Below are 7,503 nucleotides of genomic sequence, written 5' to 3'. Positions count from 1 at the left end.
TGAGTGCACAAGTGGTGGTTTATGGACTTGCTATATTGACCCCAAGACTCTTTGATGGTAATTGTGCACCTACACAGTCGCAACGAATGGCTGCTAGCCATCTCTACAAGGACTACAGTGGGTCTACACCTTTGATAACTCATCAACACCATTATTTCTACAAGGACTGCAGTGGGTCTGCACCTCTGGTGGCCCACCAATACCATAATCTCTACCAGGACTACAGTGGGTCTGTTCTGTGATGACCTACCTACCAATATTCTTCATAACTTCGACTGACTCTGCTGTGGGTTTGCTCTGGTGTGGCCCATTACCTGTCTGCATATCAAGAGTCAGCACTGTCTTTCCGTTGGAAGGACAACACTACTTCTTCAAGACTGCATGGAAATCCACTACTTTCGTGTGCATTTTCTTTTACTGCTCAGACTTTGAGAAAAAAAACACTGCAATTTTACTGTGATGAATGATCAGGACTGTCTTTATGGACTGTGAGAAAATTTTACCTTTTGACCAACATTATATCAATAAGTGTGTGCATTTGATTTCTTTGTTATTGTAATTATGAAAAAATTTTTCAAATCTGCATTGGCCACTGCCCAAAACAATTTGTAAAATTTTTTGTGGGGAGCATGGGGGCTATGTAAGTAGGCCGTTTAGGTTTTTACATTGGTAACGCCACGTAGCGCTCTGTATGAAAATCACGGCTGTGCTGTGTGCAGTCTGTGGCTAGTTTGCATTGTTGTCTGCCATTGTAGAGTTGGGCTGTTGGATGTGAACAACGCGTAGCTTTGCGCAGTTGGAGGTGAGCCGCCAGCAGTGGTGGATGTGGGGAGAGAAATGGCGGAGTTTTGAAATTTGTAAGACTCGATGTCATGAACTACTATATACACTCCTGGAAATGGAAAAAAGAACACATTGACACCGGTGTGTCAGACCCACCATACTTGCTCCGGACACTGTGAGAGGGCTGTACAAGCAATGATCACACGCACGGCACAGCGGACACACCAGGAACCGCGGTGTTGGCCGTCGAATTGCGCTAGCTGCGCAGCATTTGTGCACCGCCGCCGTCAGTGTCAGCCAGTTTGCCGTGGCATACGGAGCTCCATCGCAGTCTTTAACACTGGTAGCATGCCGCGACAGCGTGGACGTGAACCGTATGTGCAGTTGACGGACTTTGAGCGAGGGCGTATAGTGGGCATGCGGGAGGCCGGGTGGACGTACCGCCGAATTGCTCAACACGTGGGGCGTGAGGTCTCCACAGTACATCGATGTTGTCGCCAGTGGTTGGCGGAAGGTGCACGTGCCCGTCGACCTGGGACCGGACCGCAGCGACGCACGGATGCACGCCAAGACCGTAGGATCCTACGCAGTGCCGTAGGGGACCGCACCGCCACTTCCCAGCAAATTAGGGATACTGTTGCTCCTGGGGTATCGGCGAGGACCATTCGCAACCGTCTCCATGAAGCTGGGCTACGGTCCCGCACACCGTTAGGCCGTCTTCCTCTCAAGCCCCAACATCGTGCAGCCCGCCTCCAGTGGTGTCGCGACAGGCGTGAATGGAGGGACGAATGGAGACGTGTCGTCTTCAGCGATGAGAGTCGCTTCTGCCTTGGTGCCAATGATGGTCGTATGTGTGTTTGGCGCCGTGCAGGTGAGCGCCACAATCAGAACTGCATACGACCGAGGCACACAGGGCCAACACCCGGCATCATGGTGTGGGGAGCGATCTCCTACACTGGCCGTACACCACTGGTGATCGTCGAGGGGACACTGAATAGTGCACGGTACATCCAAACCGTCATCGAACCCATCGTTCTACCATTCCTAGACCGGCAAGGGAACTTGCTGTTCCAACAGGACAATGCACGTCCGCATGTATCCCGTGCCACCCAACGTGCTCTAGAAGGTGTAAGTCAACTACCCTGTCCAGCAAGATCTCCGGATCTGTCCCCCATTGAGCATGTTTGGGACTGGATGAAGCGTCGTCTCACGCGGTCTGCACGTCCAGCACGAACGCTGGTCCAACTGAGGCGCCAGGTGGAAATGACATGGCAAGCCGTTCCACAGGACTACATCCAGCATCTCTACGATCGTCTCCATGGGAGAATAGCAGCCCGCATTGCTGCGAAAGGTGGATATACACTGTACTAGTGCCGACATTGTGCATGCTCTGTTGCCTGTGTCTATGTGCCTGTGGTTCTGTCAGTGTGATCATGTGATGTATCTGACCCCAGGAATGTGTCAATAAAGTTTCGCCTTCCTGGGACAATGAATTCACGGTGTTCTTATTTCAATTTCCAGGAGTGTATATTATGACTTTTGAACACTATTAAGGTAAATACATTGTTTGTTCTCCATCAAAATCTTTCATTTGCTAACTATGCCTATCACTAGTTAGTGCCTTCAGTAGTTTGAATCTTTTATTTAGCTGGCAGTAGTGGCGCTCGCTGTATTGCAATAGTTCGAGTAACGAAGATTTTTGTGAGGTAAGTGATTTGTGAAACGTATAGGTTAATGTTAGTCAGGGTCATTCTTTTGTAGGGATTACTGAAAGTCAGATTGCGTTGCGCCAAAAATATTGTGTTTCAGTTTAAGCACAGTCTTGTATAATTTTTCTAAGGGGACGTTTCAGTCTCTTTAGCACAGTATTGCGCTTGAAATGCCTTTTTGTTTCAGATATAACGTCTTTTCACGACGTGTCGTCGTTCACAGTTCCATGAACCGAAAACATAAGCTAACTTTATAAGGTGAACATTCTTTATGGCAGTTCAATGTCACAGTTCGCAGTTTTGATACGGATGCGTGTGCGCGATCACTCGTAGCAAATTTTATATTTTTGCACTGGTTACACTGTTTATTTACATTGAAATCACTGTTTTGCCCTAGGTCGTACAACTCCTGATAGATGACCGGAGGATTCCCATACCGCAGCATAAGTACGTGAAGGCATGGACGCGGGACCTCGGACGGCACGATGCTGGCGTCGATCCTCGTTTAGAGCCGGTTAGAGTGTTCGTCGTTTCCGAGAACATATTGCTCCCTGAGGACTTTTTGCAAAATTCCTCCACTCGTCGAGTGGTCTTCCTCGTTTTGGATCAAAGCGACCGTAGGTGCAGTAGGAAACCAGGTCTTGCTATACAGACTTGCAGAGATACAGAAATGCAGCGCAGTAAATGTCAATTTGCGATGCTCTCAAAAGTGTCGGTGCACTTCACTATGACAGTATTTTCATGTGCTCAGTTTGTCAAGCGATATACAAATATTCGTACACAAGTAGCTGTGACGTAGAACAAATGTCCATCGTCAAGTCTTTACGCAACCAATTCGTAACACGATTCTACATCAACAGTTTGTAAACAAATTTCAAACATAAATAGTTCATCACGTCTGTATACATAGCATTATATCACGAATAGTCTTTTTCGATTATGCGGTTTTGCACATCAGTTTCCTCATAGTCACTAGTTCAGCGACGTATAGTAAACGTCCACAAAGAGTTTCAGGTTATGAAAGTCTCATAACTTTTCTATATGGACAGATGTAACAAGTACAGATAACATATACAAGTGAGCATGTATCATTTAGCTTTACCTTAATACAGATAAATACATACAAACACGTTACGTACAGGTTTTTTTACATAGGTACAAATAAATGAAAACATATTATATATTGGCTTTACATAAGAATAGATACATATTCCTCCTGTCTTCACACAGATATGATTGGTTACATAGAAATATTTTTCATATAGCTTTACAATCATTACAATCATTACATTTGTTTTTGCAAACGATGTCACCTGAAATAGAGGAGGATTAGACACGACATCCTACGCCTCCAATAAGACCATGCGCACAACTACAAATAAGCAAATAACAAAAGGAATGAACTAACATCAAACACAAAAATACTCGCGACACGAGTGTAAGTGTGTAGTCTAAGCATGGCCTTAGCTACCTGTAAGTGTGTGTTCAATGGTGAGATGCGTGTCCAATTAGTTTCAAGGTGAAAGTGTAAGGGTATAGAATGATTAAGTATTCACGTCAATCAGTCGTTAGTAGTCGAAGACTGATGGTGCATATAGTCAATCTCGTAGGCTGAAAATATATCTTCTTCACATCTGTATCAAAGTTAACATAAAATTTGCTTCAAAATTTTAAGTGACTGCTGTAAATATTTGCCGAGGACGAATCTGTTCTTTCTCCTTCTGCTGCTGACAAGACTAGCTAAAATAAAACTCTTATATTACGTCGCTTCTCTGTAGAAGTACTGTGAGGTACGTGTATTTGATAGTTGAGTATAACTTAAGCATGATCCATAGATGTGTTTACTGTTAAGGATGGTATACTCTAAAGTCACGGTGAGCATGTAGTCAAAATGGTTCAAATGGCTCTGTCCACTATGTGACTTAGCTTCTGAGGTCATCAGTCCCCTAGAACTTAGAACTACTTAAACCTAACTAAGGGCAGCACACACATCCATGAACGAGGCAGGATTCGAACCTGCGGCCGTAGCGGTCGCGTGGTTCCAGACTGAAGCGCCAAGAACCGCTCGGACACAGCGGTCGTCGAGCATATAGTCCAATAATTCTGTTTGTTTTAGGATGCTGTAGCAGATATGCACCAGGAGGTGGAATGCTGACAATAATTTAAGGACCGTCGTACAGCAGACGCGATTTCGCGTTGCGCCACTGAAGAGCAGACGACTTATGGTGAGTATGCAAAAGCACTAACATTCCATCTTTAAATTCCTGCTTCCTCTTGACATTGCGCACTTAAGTTTTGTTCCTAATTTTGGCTTCCGCAGTCAGTGCCGTATGGACTTCCCTTACCTTTTCGTCGTGTGTAGTTTGCTGAAAAGCAAGTTCTGGTAACGGTGTTGTCCAATCGTTGTCTTCTTTGCGATTGAACATGAGTTCATTAGGAGTGTATGGAGTTTCATAAACATTGAGGTTGTTGTATACCTCTTCAAATAAAGACAAATATGCTACCCAATTGGTACGTCTGATAGAAATGTAGGTTCTCATAAATCTATTAATCTCATGGAACACACGTCAATGGGATTACACTGGGGACTATATATTGAGATAAAAATACTCTTAATACTATTGTCTTTTAGAAATTTACGCGGTATGTACCCAGTATAGTATGCAGCATTGTCCGATAAAATAGCTTTTGGTTTTCCCTAGTGAGGAATGTAGTCCCATGACAAACGATGAATGATGGCAGTGGCAGTAGCAGACCTTATAGTATACAGTTTAGCATGCTTGGAGAATAAACTGAAAAATGCAAGAATATATTTCACACCACCACTGTTTGTGGCGCGTAGACTACATATGTCAGAACTTACAATTTCTAGAGTTTACTAGGTAGAATAGAATGCAAATCAGTCTTTGTAGACAAGTTCAGCGGTTTAGATTTTTGACAGATCGCACATGTTTTGAGTATACTGTGGATCTTATGTCTCATATTACTGAAGTAACAATAGGTACTAAGCTTTGTTAGGCACTTCTTGGTACCATAATGACCCCAAGCAAAATGCGTGTGCTAAATCAGGTTGCGTTCAGAATCCTTAGGAATACAAACACAAGTAGTGGCTTCAGGATGACTTCGATAAAATATCATTATGTATCAAATATCGGTTGGACGGAGGATGGTCAGGTATATTTGCGAGTAAAACTCTTACCTTATTCCAGTGAGGATCAGATTTCTGCAACCGTTGACGTATTTCTACATAAGTCGATATAATACTGGTGATACAGCTTATCCTGCATAAGAAGTATGGTCAGAGGTTACTCATCCAAGTCTTGAGGCAGACGAGACAAAGTGTCAGCACTGATGTTGTCTTTACCCTTAATATATATAATTTCAAAGGAATAGTTTTGCAAAGATAAAGACCAAAGTGATAATCTGGGATGTACCAGCTTACAAGTTAACAGAAATGTGAGAGCTTGGTGGTCAGTATAAATTTTAGTGTGCTTTCCATATAAATAATAATTGAATTTCTCAAGGGCCCACACTACAGAGAGCGTTTCATGTTCTGTGGTAGAGTATGTCCATTAACATTCACTAAGTGTGCGGCTCGGAAAACTAATAATTTTCACATATTCTTGTTCTCTATTCTTTACAACCTGAAACAAACAACAGCCTAAACCACGGGATGAGGCGTCACATGTCATACTAAAATCTAAATTAAAATCAGGTTGATTCAAAATGTTTGGGTTAATCAAAGCATGCTTAATACTATCAGAGTCTTTCTGACAGTGGTCAGACCACATCCATACCTGATTCTTTTTCAGTAGGTTCCATAGATGTTTGCTGTTTAATAGTTGGTGTGGTAAAAATCGTCGAAAGAAAGAACAAAGTCCAAGGAAAGATTTCAATTGCTTTCTAGTCCGTGGACTAGGAAAATTCATGATTGCGTGCAGTATACTTTCTAGAATCTGGCGTGATTGGGACTTGCCAGAACGAATTGGTCAGCTCTATCTTAGGAAAATAGTTAGAATCCAAAAATTTGTGGAGCTGCTCCTCTAAATTCTCAGTTTTCGTGCGAACAGGTAAAATAATCTCATTAATTGCACGAGCATCCAAAAACAAATCTGATATTCCCGCTGGGTTTTTTTACAACAAGTAAAGGGCTGCTCTAAGGTGCCGTGGAATGTTCGATAATTTTCCACTCTAATATTTGCTTCAACTCGTGCCACACAGCAGGTCGTTGGGACAGTGGCACATTATAGGTTTTGTGGGAGAAACACTGGTGAGGCTTAACTTCTATTTTATACACATATGTGTTGATCAGAACTGGTCGTTTGCTAAATACCTCTATATACTTGGACAAAACATCGTGAAGTTCATTATGTTCATCATGTGTGGCAGCTGTGGTTTCTGCTAACTTATTACTAATTAAAGTTTTTTCAGCCCTCAAACTCGTCATCAGGTGCGTGGGTCTGCGTGTCAAGATCATTAGTGTCATGTATTAACTGAACCTTGTACCCTGTACAATATTTATCGTGCTTCAGAGTCCTGGTATCCAGATGATTGAAATTTCACTGCTCTTATCTCTAAGTATACATTTACGTTGGGAGAAGTCAATAGTGCTGTCCTTCCCGCACAATATATCTAAACCTAAATTGCAATTAGTGACCAGGTTTTGGACGGGGACGAATAGCCGTTGTACGTTTCCATTGCCTACCTTGACTGTCACAAATACCTGTTTCTTAACCTTAGTAGACTTATTGCCTACGGCAGTTAAAATTTTACAGTTATGGACAGGATATTCTGGTACGGGTTCAAAGTCACACATTTTCTGGTAAAAATCATAGGACAAGGCACTAACAGCTGCTCCTGTGTCCAAAATAATAGTAGTGGGAATACCACCCACAACACCAGTAGCTGAGGCCAAAACAATTTCATTGGGTGATGAACGACATTGTGTGTTCTCTTGTAACAGTTCATCAGACAAGTTTTCGTCATGATTATACCTTATGAGTAATAATGA

The sequence above is a fragment of the Schistocerca piceifrons genome, chromosome 4 (assembly GCF_021461385.2).
Source record: "Schistocerca piceifrons isolate TAMUIC-IGC-003096 chromosome 4, iqSchPice1.1, whole genome shotgun sequence".
Lineage (NCBI taxonomy): Eukaryota > Metazoa > Arthropoda > Insecta > Orthoptera > Acrididae > Schistocerca > Schistocerca piceifrons.
This window is presented reverse-complemented; position numbering follows the sequence as displayed.